This window comes from Adiantum capillus-veneris, chromosome 3 (genome assembly GCF_014529385.1).
Source record: "Adiantum capillus-veneris isolate H3 chromosome 3, ASM1452938v2, whole genome shotgun sequence".
Taxonomy (NCBI): domain Eukaryota; kingdom Viridiplantae; phylum Streptophyta; class Polypodiopsida; order Polypodiales; family Pteridaceae; genus Adiantum; species Adiantum capillus-veneris.
This window is the reverse complement of record NC_140933.1, coordinates 119,764,725-119,782,722: the sequence shown is the minus strand read 5'-3', so window position 1 is coordinate 119,782,722 and position 17,998 is coordinate 119,764,725. Positions and strand designations below refer to the sequence as shown.

At 42.4% G+C, this 17,998-nt stretch overlaps 2 pseudogenes; one reads left to right on the top strand and one right to left on the bottom strand.

The window, feature by feature from the left end:
* Positions 1 to 9,899: 9,899 nt before the first annotated feature.
* LOC147461600 (uncharacterized) lies at positions 9,900 to 13,210 on the bottom strand (annotated as a pseudogene).
* Positions 13,211 to 16,976: 3,766 nt separating this feature from the next.
* Positions 16,977 to 17,717, top strand: LOC147461599 (uncharacterized; annotated as a pseudogene).
* Positions 17,718 to 17,998: the final 281 nt, after the last annotated feature.

The window sequence follows — 17,998 nt, the reverse complement described above, 5'->3', positions numbered from 1 at the left end:
TCCAACAAGGGGCTAAGAGAAATCTTAAGCCCACGGAAAACAAGGACCGTAATAACAAGCCCAAGGGGAAGGCCAATGTCCAAAAAGTCTCCTAAAGGCAACGCCAAAGCTAAGGAGGAGGGAGTTTATAAAGGCAAAAATAAACTCTCTCATGAAGAACTTGAGCACTATCATAAAGATAACCGTTGTTTCAAGTGCGGGGAGCAAGGGCATGCCTATTGTGCTTGTCCCCACAAGAATACATGAAATGAGCCTCCCAGAGCTACCTTGGCCGAAATCCAAGAAGAGGATGCTCACCACAAAGGATCTCCTCTATGCCATGCTTGGGGAAAGGTAAGAGAACATGATGCTTTTATTCTCTTTGACCCTGGTTCTACTCACAATTTCATATCCACAGAGTTGGCCACCAAGCTAGGCATCCAAGTTTATGAGATGGGTGTTACCATATACATGTGGTAGTGATGTGTGTGAACACACTAGGACCACCGGGGCATTTTTTCCCTCTTTAGGAGGTTTTTTTCCCCGTGCATTGTATATACGCCCATCACTCTAGGGCTATCTATCTTTTCCATTGCACACTAAGTAACACACTCTCTATTGTGTGCCTTGAGCTTCCTTCGTCTTCTCCAAGCTGTGTGTGTCTCTCTGCAACCCTAATTCCAACAATTGGTATTAGAGCAGGTTGCGTTCTCCCGGGCTTAGCCACCAGCTACTCCAGTACACACATGCTCACTTTCTCCGATTTCAGTGAGCTTTGGCGAGCGTTCGCAGGTCGACAAATACTTCCAGAGGGCTCGTGGAGCTTGGCCTGCTCAGATTTTTGATTCGGGCTCATTTCGGCCTCCGTTTCCACTACAAGCAGTGCTGCACATGCTATTTCGTCATTTTGTGCACAGTTTCTGTCAGTGCTATTTTCTGCATAACAGGTGCCTTACAGTCTTCTACGGTTTGTGCTATATAGCACGTGTTGTTCCCGCTCTGTTTCTCCTATTTTCGGGCAGTTCTCACATCAGGTGTAGCATTTACCATGGCTGACAACAACAACACAGATGTGTTCAAGATGTTTGCTGCTGCCGAGGACAGGTTGGATGGGGACAATTATCCTTTGTGGGCTTATATGATGCAACACGTTCTTGTGTCAAAGGGCATTTGGAATATTGTGCAGGGCGTTGATGTACATCCTGGTTCTCAGGATGTAGGCGATGTTGAGGATGCTGCAGGTCTTGCTGCAAGGATTGCTCCTATGACAGTTGTATGCCTACGACAAAACAAGCTTGTTGGGATGTTAAGGATGCGCAGGCTCATGCATTGATTGCGTTTTCTGTGAAGCGCACCATTGCTCCTCACATCTGCTCAGCGAAATCTGCAAAACAGGCTTGGGATATTTTGGCTGGTCTTTATGCAAGTCGCAATGAGGTTAAAATTGCTTTGCTGCGTAAAGAGCTGGAATCGAAGATTATGCATAAGGAAGATAATATGGACACTTTCCTTGCTAGTGTCAAGGATATCGATGAGCAACTTATTTCTGCTGGAGAAGTCATTTCAGATAGTTCCTTTGTGCAGACTATTCTTGATGCCTTACCAAATTCTTACCAGAGATTTGCTTGTACTTGGAGACTTATGACCCAAGGAAATCTAGAAGTTGTCAAGTTCGATGTATTATGCACATTGATGTTGCAAGAGTCACTTTTCAGAAAAAACAGGACTAGACAACGTGCAGTTGAATAGGCTTTTATTGCTTCTCAAAGAAAGGATGGTAACAACAATGCAACCACTTCTTATGGTTCTGCTGTGAGTGGCAAAACTTCTGTTCCTAATGCTTCTACTGGCAGCACTTCGTCTGGCAATTCTGGTGATAAGGGCAAAAAGAAGATGCGTTGCCATTATTGTAAAGCTAATGATCACTTGATCAAGTTGTGTCCTAAGTTGAAGGCCAAAGAGGCTAAGAAGAAAGAGGGTGGTTCCACTGCAAATGCTGGTTCCACTACAAATGCAGCCATTGTTGAGTCTTCTGTGAAAGGAGACTGTGTTGTTGATGTTGATGCAGAATGGGCTTTTAGCACAAAGTGTACTTACAATCCTACTGTCCATGATGCATGTTTGTCAGTTGCTGCAGATTCAGATGTGTGGTATTTTGACAGTGGTGCTACAAAGCACATTACCTCACATCGTGAATTGTTCACCTCTCTTGAGTCTGTCCCTCATGGGAATTCTATCACTTATGTCAACAATGCCTCTTATCCAGTTCAGGGAGTTGGAAAGATTGTGCTTACTGCTGCTAATGGTAGTTCTTTCACACTTGTTGATGCACTTTATGTACTTGGGATCAAGAAGAATCTCTTGTTTGTATCCGCACTTGCTAGACTTGAACTTGTAGTCAAATTTATGGATGACAGATGTACAGTTCATGATCTCGGTTTTGGTGATGAAAATGTTGCATCTGGCCTCTTGTGCCGTGGGCTGTATAAGCTCACTTTGTATGACAAGTGTGGACAAAATTTTGCAAATGTTATTGCAGATTCAAGGGCTATTTCAGATGCAAAACTTTGGCATGCACGTTTTGGTCATCTGAATTTTGCCAGTTTGCTGCGTTTGTAGAAATTTGATATGGTTGCTTCTTTGCCGCCTCTTGAAGCACCTGTCAAACATGTTTGTGAAGGCTGTATTTTGGGTAAAATGCAGCGTTCTAAGTTTCCAAAGGATGGTTCAGTTCGGACCACATGCAGGCTGCAGCTTGTGCATAGTGATGTTTTGTGGGCCCATGCAAACTCCGTCCTTGGGCAATTACCTGTACCTCGTGACTTTCATTGATGATTACTCCAGGCATGCATGGGTATTTTCGCTTAAAGCGAAGTCTGAAGTTTTATGTGCTTCAAACAATTTCTGGCTATGGCTGAAAATGTCTCGAAATGTACTATAGACACCCTCCGTTCCGATCGAGGGGGGGAGTATATGTCTCATGAATTTAATGCATTTCTGGCTAGTCGTGGGATAAAACACCAATGTACATTGCCTTATACACCTCAACAAAATGGTGTTGCTGAGAGGAAAAACATGTCACTTACGGAAATGGCACAATGTATGGTCAAAAGTCAAGCTTTGCCGCATTCTTTTTGGCTTGAAGCCATCATGTGTGCCATTTATGTACTTAATAGGTGTCCTACGAAAGCTTTTTTTGCAGTCTATTACTCCATATGAAGCATGGCATGATAGAAAGCCTTCTATTGAACACGTGCGTGTTTTTGTTGTTTGGCATATGCTTTGGTGCCACAAACACAACACAGAAAATTGGATGATAAGGCTGTCAAATGTATTTTTGTTGGTTATAGTGCTGAAAGAAAAGGTTCCAGGTTGTATCATCCGCAAACAAAACGTATTATGGTTTCACGGGATGTAGTGTTTGTGGAAGATTCTGTTCAGCCCTTACTGTCATGTACTAGAGACAGTAATGTAAGCTCACAGGACATTTATGACACTTTGTTGCCTCTTTTCAGTGGTGGAAATACGAATGTAAGTTCCAATGAGGCAAATGTATAACCTATGGGGGTTTTTGAAAATGTTATACATTAGCCTATTACTGATGCAGATGTATATGATGTACTTGATGAGGAAAGGGCTGAAAATGAGCAGGCTAGAGGTATGCCAAAATGGTTGGTGCACACTTTGCGTGACAGTAAATTGGATGCACCTTTGTCTAGCTGTATTCATTCAGGCTCTTGCCATGCATCTTATGCATCAGATTGTTATGCTTTGGCTGTGTCTAGCTTACATGATGTTGAGGAGCCTCTGTCTTTTGAAGAAGCACATAATTCAAAAAATTGGATGGCTGCCATGCAATCAGAATATGATGCACTTATAGAAAATGACACATGGACTTTATGTGATTTGCCTCCTGGCAAAAAGACCATTAATACGAAGTGGGTTTACAAGTTGAAACACAAGCCGGATGGTGAGATTGATCACCATAATGCTCGACTTGTTGCAAAGGGTTATGCACAACAAAAAGGCATAGATTATGAAGAGACTTTTGCTCCCACTTGTCGTATGACTACTGTGCGTTTTCTATGTGCATTGGCAGCTCATTTTGGTTGGGATGTACATCAATCAGACATTGTTACTGCTTTCTTGAATGGTGACATATTTGAGGAAGTTTATGTAACGCAGCCTCGCGGTTTTGTCATAAAAGGACAAGAGGACAAAGTGTGCAAATGTAAGAAGGCTTTGTATGGGTTCAAGCAATCTCCTCGTGCTTGGTATGAGAAAGCTGACACTCATTTGGTTAAACGAGGCTTTTGTAACAATCCAACAAAAAGCACATTGTATTTAAAGCGTGAGGGTGATGTACTTCTCATTGTGGTTCTTTATGTTGATGATTTGTTGGTCACTGGACCAAATGAGTGATCAAGACATTGTAAAGACCGCATTTTGCACTACATTTGGTCTTTATGAATATATTGTCATGCCTTTTGGCTTGACCAATGCACCAGCCACATTCAACCGCTTGATGAAGAAGCTATTCAGGCCTCACCAAACCTTTAGTGGAGTGTTCTTTACTGTCAATCGGATTTATGCAAAAAGAAGACGGCTACCAAAAGGAAATAACATTGCAAAGCAAAAGTGTAGATGACTCTTGATGAGTTTTTTTGCTTACTTGGCAATGCTTACTTGACAAGAAAGAATGGATAGACAAAAAAAACATGAGATTAGAGCTAGCCCTTCAAGATTTCTAATAAAAGTATGCGAGATGCATGGAGTACTCAAAGCATTACCAACCACGTGGTAATTCATAGCTTTCTTCTTACAACCTATTTGATTTGTATAAATATAATTATTATGGCATGCAACATATTTTACACGATCATATGCCTTGGTTCACAAAGAAATATGGATCATATGCCCTAGTTCACGATCATATTTCTGGTTCACAAAGCAATGTGGATGTCTTGCAATATGGTCCACTCAAGGAATGGAAAATCCCATTATCAAGCTCGTGGAGCATACTGTCCGCTCAACACTGCTGATGTCACTCTTTACCAAACTGTTGTTGGCTGCCTCATTTATGTACGCAACACGAGACCGGATATTCACTTTGCAGTCTTACAGGTCAACAAATTTATGCATAGCCCAAGGTCTAAGCATTGGCAGGCTGTCAAGAGAATTTTCCGCTACCTTAGTGGCACTTTACATCTTGGCTTGTTTTATCCCAAGGGGGGATCATTGCCGCCAAACTTACATGCTTTTTCGGACTCAGATTGGGCTGGTTGTTTTGATGCATGAGTGTCCACAAGTGGTTTTTGTTTCATGCTTGGCAGTTCATGTATATCATGGTTGAGCAAGAAGCAACCTATTGTGGCCACTTCGAGTTGTGAGGTTGAGTACAAGGCAGTCTTCACAGCTACGGTTGAGTGTGTATGGCATAGGCGCCTTATGGCTGATTTGGGTGTTGGACAGGACACTGCCAACACTATCTACACTGACAGTCAGAGCGCATTGGCAGTTGCGAGGAACCCAATTTTTCATGCTCGCACAAAGCACATTGAGGTGCATTACCACTATGTCAGGGAGAGGCTCTCAGTAGGAGAGATTAGCTTGGCTTATGTGCCAACACAGGACAACCTTGCAAATCTTTTCACAAAGGCATTGTCTCGTGAGAAGCTTGAAGCTTTCCACAAAGCTTTGGGCTTACTCCCCTTTGTGGACTGATCATGTCCTCAGGGCATGGCACTTCCCTTTGAAGGAGTACGAGCGGAAGTGCGACGCGAGATTTGGGGCCGTGTCTTTGCCTGTCGAATTTCACTCCAATCTGAGTTGGTGACTCTAGCCTCCTGCAGTGCTGCCCCGAGCCTCGATCTGAGCTCTGATACCAATTGAAGGAGTACGAGCGGAAGTGCGAAGCGAGAGAGAGTGCGAGAAGAAATGCACGACGATATGGTGAACTCGCTCTACTGTAATGTGTAGAGCATAGTGAGTTCTTATTAGGTTTTTACAAAAGAATATGTGTACATACTTGGCGGCCCGCCCACTTACCTGGGCGACCACATTGGGCTTTATACCCCAACACCCTTTACTCATGTGCCAGCTCTCATTCACCGCATCACTCCAGGGGGGATTTGTTACCATATACATGTGGTAGTGATGTGTGTGAACACACTAGGACCGCCGGGGCATTTTTTCCCTCTTTAGGAGGTTTTTTCCCCAATGCATTGTATATACGCCCATCACTCTAGGGCTATCTATCTTTTCCATTGCACACTAAGTAACACACTCTCTATTGTGTGCCTTGAGCTTCCTTCGTCTTCTCCAAGATGTGTGTGTCTCTCTGCAACCCTAAATCCAACAATGGGAGATGTCCTACCCAAGGGACAAGAAGCCTCAATCATTCCCTTAATTGGGAAATTGAGGCTCTATGTCCAAGGCTATGTGGACAAGGAGGACTTCTTTATCTCTCCTCTCAAGCACGAGGATGTAATCCTAGGGGCACCATGGTTTGATCGCATGGCTGCCAATGTTAAATTCCCTGAAAGGAAATCTATTTTAGGTTCAAGGAAAAATATATGTACATAGATGCTAAGGAGTTGGGTAACACCATACCCATTGTACATACGCAAGCTTTCAATAAGTCAATAAAGAGCTCTATTTTCGTGTACATGATTTTTGTTAAAGATTCTCAAAATAAACCTTATGCTCTAGCAAAAGAAAATATAAACAATCACAAAGAATCAGAGATCCAGTTTTCTCAAGGGATTTCAAGATGTTTTTATTGATGACATCCCTTGTGAACGACCTCCTAAACGAGGCAATGATGACAATGCAATTTATCTTCTTCCAAGAAGTTCACCGCCTAATAAACCTCCTTATGGAGTTTCTCAAGCTCAACAAGAGGAGATTATGCGGCAAGTGCATGAGTTAGTTGAGAAGGGCATGGTTAGGCCTAGCTCATCTCCATTTTGTTCACCCATGTTATTAATGCAAAAGAAAGACGGCACATATCGTATGTGTGTCGACTATAGAGCACTAAATAGGATCACTATCAAGAATAGGTTTCCCATTCCACGGGTAGAAGACCTATTTGATAAGCTACAAGGGTCGACCTACTTCAGTAGGATTGACCTAAAAAGTGGCTACCATGAAATAAGGATAGTTGATCAAGACATTGTAAAGACCGCATTTCGCACTACGTTTGGTCTTTACAAATACGTTGTCATGCCTTTTGGCTTTACCAGTGCACCAACCACATTTAACCGCTTGATGGAGAAGCTATTTAGGCCTCACCGAACCTTTACTGGAGTGCTCTTTGATGATATAATCATCTACTCTAATTCACTAGACGAACACAAGCATCATCTCCAGGTAATATTTCAAGTCTTACGAGAGAATAAACTTCATATTAATCGAAAGAAAAGTGAGTTTTTCTTACAAGAGATTTAGTATTTAGGTCACATTATCTCTCAAGATGGCATCCAAATGGATCCATCAAAGCTAGAGGTAATAAAAGGATGGCCTAATCCAAGGAATCTACATGAACTAAGAAGATTTATAGGTATGTGTGCATACTATAGATGCTTCATAGAAAAGTTCTCACAAATCGCGGGACCATTACATGACCTAACAAAGAAAAATGTTAGGTATACATGGTCTTCCAAGGAGAACAATGCTTTTGAAAAGCTTATCTCTCAACCTGTGCTTACATTGCCGGATCTCTCAAAGACATTTGAGGTCCAATGTGACGCTTGTGGTGATTGCCTTGGACCTGTTTTGCTCCAAGAAGGGCACGCCATAGCCTATGAAAGTCGAAGGCTCGACCCTATTGAGCAAGCTCTAAGCATATATGAAAAGGAACTCCTCGCAGTTCTACATGCCTTAGACTCGTGGAAGCACTATTTATTGGGGACTCCTTTCATTCTGCAAACGGATCACCAAAGCCTTAAGTACTCTATGACGTAGACCAAGCTCTCCGGCAAACAAATGAGGTGGGAAAATTTTCTTTCACAATTTCATTTTCATATTGCTCACATTGCTGGCAAGCATAATCAAGTAGCCGATGCTTGCCAGCAATGTGAGAGTGAATGCGGTTTCCATAGCAACTCACAAATGATCTATCTTCTATGATAATGAGTATGCTATTGATCCCGATTTTAGAGATATGGTTTCAGCCCTTGCACTAGGGAAGAAAGAGGAACCATTTACCTTACAAGATGGTTATCTTCTCTATGGCAATAGACTATGCGTACTAACTCACTACGTGAGAAAGTAATGTATGAATCTCATGCTCCTCCTTTTGCGGGGCATAGAGGGATTCAGTCTACCCTAAAAGGGATAGAAACATATTTCTATTGGGGTGTGAGTATGAAGCAAGCCACGCGTAGTGAGCAGGGAGTAGAGTGCAAATCACTTTTTAAGACAACAATAAAATAGGTGATCAGTTATCATACAAGATTTGGTGTTGTAGAGGGTGTTATAGTGCAAGACATCATCCACACAATGTAAAGAGACAAATTGACAAGGCCATGAATAATTGGTTAAACCAAAGGTAAAAGTGCCCAAAGTATAGCAACTCCCCCAAAAAAACAAACCCTGAACTTTCTCCATTTGTTTCCTTGCAGTGTGTATGCAAAACAGAGAGATGATTTTGCACTTTGTTTGCAAAGGTCGGGTTGCGGGTTCGTATCCTTGTGGAAGTGGGGTTGCACGAATTCATAATCGAATTGAAAATATTCTTGCTAGTGTGAGATAACGGGTGTTGGGCAGGCAGCAAAACGGCTCAAAGTTTCAAAGAAGGCAGCAAAGGAAGATCTTATGAAGTAATTTGTCTTGCAGTTAAAACATCAAAAGGCTGTCATTCGACGCAAAGGACAAGTGCGGGAAATCAAACGGCCGAATGCATCCTATGGAGGAGAAACAACTGGAATTCATACAACAATCACTCGCAGTGTGAGGTTCCACAATTGAGATAGGTGAGGTTGGCTACATAATCAACAAACATGTAGGAGTCGGCTGAAGTTTAAAAGCTAGTGTTTTGTTTGTGATGTTTTGTCAGGTAGTATTTTATTCTTCTCGAGTCTTAGTGAAGGGGCGAGGAAAGGACAAGTCCAACCAATTCCTTCTGCTTCCTAGGTGAGGATAGGAAGCTAACGTTCCCCAGCCATCGTTGGATGAAGGGCCAAGTTTTGCATTGACAAGAATATGCATGTATGCAGGCATCAGCGAGCCTCTAATCGTGACCCATTTTCATCAAAGAGGAGCTACAACTTGATGCTTCAAATAGCCACACCATTGTTCAACAGGAAACCAATTGCATTAACCTTGAGCAACCTGATGCACAACACTAAAATTTTCAAAAAAAATCTCAACCAAATGCACAAAGTAGACTCAATCCAACATTGCAATCTACATATAGCCTTATGTGAACACAAAATTTTAAGCAAACACCAATGCAAAACATACAGCATGTCAGCTATAGTTCAATAGTCCGATAAGGAAGGAGTCTAGAACAAATCCGGTGCATATAGCCTTATGTGTACACAACAATTTCAACCATATACCAATGAAAAACATTTCCAACATGTCAACTACAATTCAATACTCCGATAAGGAAGAAGGAGTCTAGAATAGATTCGGTCATCTCCTTCAAACATCAAAACATGGCGACCCATGAAGGCAGCAACAACCCAAACGTTCCCGTGCCTGCAAAAAGATCGAGCACTATGTCTTCAATGCAACTAAACAAGGATATTATGTACTTTGCCAACTTCTCACCATGATGAGTCCCACCTCGCCAAGTCTTTCCCTTGCGTACTGAAATATCCTCAAGGGGAACCCTGCATGATAGAGCAGCCATAAAATTACACATTGTTACCTTCATGCACATTCTTTCAAGATTAAAAGTCTTATGCATAGATTCAAAGCATATCATATATTATGTCCTTTGCTAGTTGAAAACCCTCCCCTAGGTCCATCTTTGCTAGCTGGTCCTCATGTACATCAAGAGTTGTGATTGGGGTGGATGATCTCACAAAGACCGATAGCATTAAACAAGACACCTAAAAGCACAACCACTCCAGATCATAAGTAGATATATTACTCAATACTTGGCCATAAACAACAACCCAAACCAAATGGAGGGAGACTCACATGCATGACATGTGCCCGATTTTGGTTCAAATTGGTGGAGTGCAATGGACAATCTGTCGTCAGAACATTGCAAACCCCAATCTGGTGGCTATGCTTCCTCCAGTGGATACAAGCAAACTAGATTTCCCAAGTCAAAAAGGTAGAGGTCTGCCAGCTTGAAAGTGCTCTCAAATGTCATTGGACCAAGCCTGTTCCACCCCGGAACCTTCTTCTGGGAAAATCCTTCCACCGCTACATTAGAAGGAAAGTCGGTAATTATTAGATCAACATAGTTGTCTACTTGCTTCCCTTTAATCCTCCCTATGTTGCAGACAATAGTGAGTGCCTCAGATACACTAGAGGTCAACTCCTTGCTCTCGACTAGGTTAGTCATTACCTTCCATAAGTCCTCCACCTGAACATGAAAGCAAAACACAGTGCTTGCACGCAACTCTTCTTTTAGACGCCATCACATATTTGATAGTGCCAAAGACATTTCTATCGTTTAGCCTTACCTGCTGGTTTCAATTCAGGTGGAACATAAGTGCCCTTGCTGTTGGATGCTCCTAAGGTGGTTGTCCTTTCCCTTTCAGACTGTTGTTGTGCTGCCAAGTATCTATTAACTATTTCTTTGCCGAGGTTTACTGGCATTGGAGGCCTCTTGCCACTACTCTTAGATACTGCTGACCCAGTGGAGGCAAAGTGAGATATTGAGTTCCCCCCTCGCTCTTGATGTTCTGTTGTCCCCATCTGCAATTGTGTCTTGTGCAAGCCATACAACTCTAACTCATCCTCTGGTGCCCATTGACCAAGCAAGTCTAGCCACCAAGGGCAGTGCCTTGTCTCCACCTCACTCAGAGGCTACATTAAATGTGTACTTGTCATGGGCCATGACAACATTATTTGCAAGAGGAGCTCATTGAATCATCAAAGAGCTATACTTACCCGACCAAGTTTCACATCTTGGTACATGTATACCAGCTGGTCCACCTGTTTCCAAATGTACTCCATGGCAGGTATTTCTGCTATATGTTTCTCAGCATGCTCTTTTCGGAGCCATCTATAAGAGATCAAACAGATGAAATGAGCCTCTACACCAATATAGTAAATCGAAGAAATAAGAAAAGAAAGGAGTTGCACCTGTAAAGCACCCGTGTTGCAGCTATCTTCAGGCCTCCGGGCTGAAGATCAGGCTCATTAGAAAACTTTATTCCCCCCTCATTAGTCTTGAAAGCCTTTCGAAAGAACCTCATTTTGCATAGCTGTACGTATGAGTTCCAACGAGATTCAGGAGGTGGAGGCACATGATCAACTTCCCTTATCTCTTGTATGAGTATACGACCATGGTTTGCCAATTGCAACCAAAATCAATACTTATGCAGCCAATCACGGACCTTAGCTTTGTCATTTGGAAGTCCCTCCAAAGTTCTCTGGTTTGCATTGTGGTTGTCCAGCATGCGCACAATCTGAGCTTTATCAGCATCGCTAATCATTGATGATCCTATCATGTTCAGTTTCTCCTCAGTGGCAATGTGGGTGGATGGCTCATGCCAAGGCAGTGGTAGCACAATGTTCCAATACTGCTCCCCATTTCTTGGGTCTGCAATCCTTGCATACTTTGATGTCTTACCTTGATAAAGTGTCTCCACGTTCCTTATAATCTTGTCACGGCTAACTTTGTCATCAATAAGAAGCCCGTTTGACTGCTCTTCAATTTTTTGTTCCATGTCATCCTTGAAGATTAGTCAGGTCATGATTTGAATGGGCAATGAAAACCAGCTCTTCTTACCCTGACCACCTTGAATCCTCATCTCTGATTCCACCCATGCTTTGTCCTCTTCTTCCAGGTAGGACAAAAGTGTGCTCTTGTCAGACTCACCTACCTTCCTAAGCTGGAAGAGTCTATCCCCAAATGTGGTTGGCACAAAGGCAAACTCGTTTATCCTATGGCAGACAAACACCAAAGTAAAAGAAATTTATTAATGGCAATTCACTCACGGTAAATAAGAAGCATGATAAAAGATCAATGGAGCTTACTTGTTTAAGCGTGACAGGGAGAAAAGTAATTCTCCAACATCTTGCTTCCTAAACTCTAGAAAATTGCATAAAACACTACAGTGCTTGCTTGTTCCAGAGGATTGTGCTGAGGACAAATCAATACAAGTTTTATAATCAGCTATGCAGGGAATTCAAAATGGCTAAATATGATCTTACCCTCAGCTATGCAAGCCATCCATGCTCGATGTCTGTTGTTTCCATCCAAGATATGCAACATTCTGCCTGTAGGGTAGGGACCCCACTCCTCGCTTTGAAGCAATTCCTCCTTGTACCTCTGGTTCAATTCATTCCACCCATCATCCCAGCTCTCATGCATTGCATCTATTAACAAAGTTTGTTCTCCCTCTAAATCATAGATACTGACGGTGAAGGCCCCTTTTTTGGGAATATAGCCACCCATTTTCTTGAAGCTCCTTGACACGGTCCTCTATGTAAGTGGGCTAATCTTCCTAATTGCCTCGGTTGGAAGCATTCTGCACAGTGGGACCATAGGGGGTGGCTAGACGTGCTTCACTTTGATCCTCTCCAAAAATGCATGTGGCATTGAAGTGTCCATAAATTTTCCATAGATCTCTATCTTTTTCTTTCCTGTGGTAGCCGTGTCTAAGGTAGTGGTCTAGGTGGAGACACTCTCAGACTGACCATCGTCATCCGCCTGGTCAAGCCTAGCTACACTGGCAGCTACTAATTCTTGGGCTTCTTCGGCAAATTCATCATGATCCCTTGAGCCATCTTCAGTTCCAACAACAAGTTGGTCTAGGATCCCAACACCCACAGCTTGGTCTGGGTTAGGAATCTCTTCCATGACAACATCAATAGAGTCGGCATGCTTCTCTGGGGACACTTCAGCTTCGTGGTCAGGACTGCTTCCTTGGAGGGATGTGGTAGCTCGATCTAGTGTACTGAGCAAATCACCCCTTCTTGCGAAGGTCCTTGAGGTACCTGCTTTGCTAGCAGCCTGTAAAAATTTTCTATTTTAACCATTGGAAGTTCGGATTCAACAACTAAGCAACATGCAAACTGACCTTGTCACCCATGACATCTAGTTAGTATAACACGACAATACCAAAGCTAACCAAAGCTAAACACATAGTGCTTGTCAAGTCATTCATGACCATTGGCCCACACACACAAGTGATTGTCACAAAGTCATTGCCCCCCACACACAAGTGCCTGTCAAAAAGTCGAGGCTTACCCGTCATCACGAAAAAGGTGGATCCACTGTAAATATAGTTAAAACAAGGCGGCTTTTAGAGAACTGCGTCTCCACTATAGTTAAAACAGGCGGCTCCACTCCACTGTAAATACAGTCAAAACAGGGTGTCTTTTTGAGATAGGGTGGAATTTTGAGAACTAGTCCATTGTAGCCGGCCCATTCAAATTCGTACAATTGGTAATAGATGCATCGATACGAGCAAAAGAAAACTACGACCACAAAACACAGATCATCAAACACTCAAGCACCCAAGCTCCTTTTCATCGGCATCAAACCTCCAAGTCATCAAGGCATCAAGACAATGGAAGAGGGTCACAGGTAAAACCTAATTGTTTTTTGTGCATTAGGAGCTTAGAATGTCTTTGATTGTTCAAATACGCTCAATGCACTTGAACAATCAAAGATTATTCACTAGTCGCTTCACTAATCACAACTCAAAAATTGAAAAAACTCAAAAAACTAAGAACCTCAGAAACTAACAAATCCTCCACTGTGAAGGCCGACTCAGAACCTCAAAGCATCGAGCACTTTCAAAAACTGATTAGTGATTGAAGGCTGAGTTTGATTGAAGGCCGACATGCACTTTCAAAAACCGAGCATGCTGAGTTTGCTGAGTTTTAAGGTAAAAAAATTGAGCATGAGTTTCTTTGCTTGTCCCTGACACAACCCTATCAGAGTGCGAATTGACAGCCTTATTGTTAGACTTTTGATAGCAACAAAAAATACCAAAAGCTTCTTTCACCAAATTTAAGAGGCATGTAGTGAATTTTGTGTATTTTTTGGAGCACTGGCCTGTTGCTGGTTTTTCTAAAATTATTTTATCATTTTTATGCAAAAAATTAAATATTTGATTATAGGTGCACTGCCAAAATCTTCTTGGAAGACCTCAATGGTGCTGCAGTTGAAGTCCCTTTTCTCGATGGGGTAGCAATTGTTTCTACCTCATCTATGCATCAAAATCTGGTCTCTCGAGCAAGCTCCAATGAAATTGGAACGGTTCAGTTGTAGGTATTGGCAGAGTGTGATGGGGTTATGCAACCAATGTCTGTTTTGCAAAGGAGACTAGGGCTTGATGATGACAGCTACTTTCTTCTCATATGTGATTTGTCACAATACTATATTGCAAGCTTGCATTCTACCAAAGTAGAGTCCGAGCTTGGTGCTTCCAATCTTTCTCCAATGTGAGTTGGTACACACTTGTTATTCCATGATTTATTGGATTTCTTGTTGACCTATTTCTTCCGTTTGGTGCAGTATTTTGGAGGAGGAAATTAGAGACAACACTCCTTCAAGCAAACTTTTTAACAATCCGACCCTAGGTAGTGCAGAGCCAATTGAAGTGGAGGATGTGATTGTCATTTAATATATCATCCTTCGAGATTGTCAGACGGTTGACTCCAAATGACATTCTTCATAGAGTTATAGCAAAGTGCACGCTGCTGGGGAGGGTGCATGAGCTGCCTGCAAAAATCCCAAATAGCACAATCTTTGAATTGGTGGATGGATGTCAAATGGTGGGCATGGAGCAGAAGTACGACGATAACCTTTGGACCAAACCTCAAACTCAGACAAGGGCCCTCAATGACGTGACTCTTCACAAAAGCATGTGTGGTGGTTCACTGAAATGTGTGAATGAGCGTTGTCCATTCTTTGCAAGGACAGGGTCAGCCAACAAGCTTCATTGGTGTGGTCAGGTTCTTAAGCCTCCCATAGTTGGTAGCTATGCTTGCAGGAGCTTTGGTAATATAGAGTGTTTCTTTTGCAAGCATACCCCTCTTTGCATTGGGACATGTCCTGCCATTGCTTACTACTTTATGCCCAAAGGCACATCACATTCTCGACTTTTTATCCACTATGGGGAACACTCTCATGATGTTCGCAAAGGAATGTGCAGGAGTTCACTCAGGAATGTTCGTAAGCTTGTGTCTCAGGTTGTTAGCATGGATCATAGTGCGGGGCCAAGGAGAGTACAAATGATAATTGGAAAGGAAATGGTACTTCATGCTTTCACAGATCAGGAAAAGGGACCATCTGAGTTTATGTCTGAGCAGGAGTTGAGAGAGATGTAAAGAGAAATGGACGCATTGGTGAACCTTAAGAAGTAAGTTCAACTAATTGTACTACTCTTGAGAACTTGACATTGATTTGTGCTAATCTATCATGGTTCTACTTGACAGGTTGAAACAAATGGTAGTGCAAAACAGACGAGCAAATAGACCTGCAAGTGATGGGTTTGAGGCAATTCTTGAGTTGAAGAGAAAATGTCATTTTGAATTCTTTCATGGTTCTCGATTCCCACTACAAGCAAATTTAGGGGACGAGAGATGATTTCTATTCAAAATGTCCACAACTGGTGAAGGATCAGGGGTTAGCATAGTGAAAAGGATGGACACTGCTGGTACCGGTGATCTTAGGCAATCTTGGGTCTGTTTTGATCACGTGCACAGAATTGAGGGTGGCTGGCATACCATGGGGGCGCACGTCTATGATCACTTGTAAGTATTGATTTGACCTAGCTCAGTGATGTAAATTTTGTGGCTAATTTCCATTTCACCCTTGTTTGTGCAGTGTTGCAGAGTTGCTATTGATTGCCACTTGTGAGTTTAGAGAGGAGGACGAGGTGGTGCAGATTATGTTCTGGGAGAACTTAGTAAGGGTGGTGATAGAGCATGGTGGTAGAAAACCTCAATTTGCAGGGTTCATGGTTGATGAAGCAGGTGCAAATTGGCATGCAGTGAGAGTTGTGTTCAACGATGGAAAGGAGATGGTCGGTCGAGAGAGATCTTGCCCTCCATTGGAAGGAAAGCCTCAGAATTCATATAGATCGATGTATTGCATCACCCTTTAGGGCCACCCATCTAGACATGTGTGAGAGTTGGAGAAATGCATCTACTAGGTCTGATGCACTTGAGCATTTTAGGCGAATAAGGGCATGGTGGACAACAGGGAAGGCATTGGATAGCTCAATTCGGAAGCTTGGGAGTTGGCTTGGTTGGTGGCATCATAGGGCTAGTCGTTGGGGCAACTTTGTGCTTGTGAACAATGAGCCCATAGCCAATGCACTGGTGCCAAGGACTAATCTTTCAGAATCTAAGCATGGTTCATGGCTTGATGGAGAGGGGTATAAACATAAAATTAGTTTGTACAATGCATGCATCACCAACCTTGTCAATGCATACTTTCAATGTGCAAGGCAGCTTGCTTTCTTTGAGGGGAAACTGATTGGAACGGGGCCCACTCTAGAGGTGTTGGTCGATAGAGCAATATCACGACAGGCCAAAACACCATCACCGGTTGAAACTACAAAGGTAGTGGATGATGCAATTTCTGGGACTCCAATGTTTTCGCAACGAATCAACTTTAAAGGTGAAAGAAGACCCTTTGGGTCAAGAGGTCATTGGATAAAGAGGACATCGTAGATGAAGCAAGGTGCAGCCATCGTCCGGAGTATAACTATGTCACAGTAGACAGACAAGAAGCTATCCTTCATGGAAAGGGCAAAGTAGGAGACAATGCTAAAAGCCTATTGCATGGTCTTGAGGCATGTGAGGTGGAAGTGCATCCCACGATGTGGACATTGAGGAGAGTGCCGATGGCGAGTAGGATCAAGTGTAGCAACTGGGCATCTGGAAAGAAATGTGATGCACTTGTTCGCGGGGGTGAGATAGCACCGTGCTTCTGGAGTGACTGCCAGATGGTCCAATGGAAGAAGGAGAAGTTTTGCTACTTTTGCAACACAGATGTCAGACATTGTTGGAACATTAGTAACGTTGTGCTACATGCTCCTAGTAGTCTTCCCACAATTTGGCAGATTGAAAAAGGGACACACATGAAGATAGTAGAGGCAAAGAAGTTAGTGGTTGGAGGATTTGACTTTGGTTTTCCATTGACACAAATTTAGGCAGTCATTGATGCCACAACCCCACTGACAAGTGACCCAAATGTAGAGGAGAGGCAGCGCCTTCTTTACAGACCAGGTGTGTCAAAGCTTGCATATACACAAGTAACTTATGCATTGACTCGAAGAATGCATGTGGAAGATACTATGGTGAAGAAGATTGGCATTGAAGAGGTGTTCAAGTTGAAGGTGTGGAACTCAGTGGATTCAGATCCAGAGCTGATTGATGTTGTGGTTCGGAAGAATCCATCGTGCTCGTGCAAGGAATGTCAAGAACATGTTTCTTTGAAGAAAAGATATCTTGCATTTTCACACTTATACTATGTATTCCTGATAACTCTTGGTCAAAATGTGCACGTTAGCATGCATATTCACCAAAGCAAAATAGCTCCCAATATTGTGCATGATATGCTCACACAGGCCAAACGAACCTAAGCAGGTTCAAGGCTCAAAGGTTTTTGTGACGATTATTTATGTCCATCTCGCAAGGGTTTAAAACTAAGAATATCTTAGTTCTTCAATGCGTCTATTATTTATGTCCATCTTGCAAGGGTTTAAAATTAAGAATATCTTTGTTCTTCAATGTGTTGACCCAAAGCAATATTTTTATGAAAAAAAAATTTATCTAATTTTAATTCATTTTGACATCTACATAGCAACATTTTTGTGAAAAAGATATGATTTCATCTAATTTTATTTTATTTCAACTCTGAACT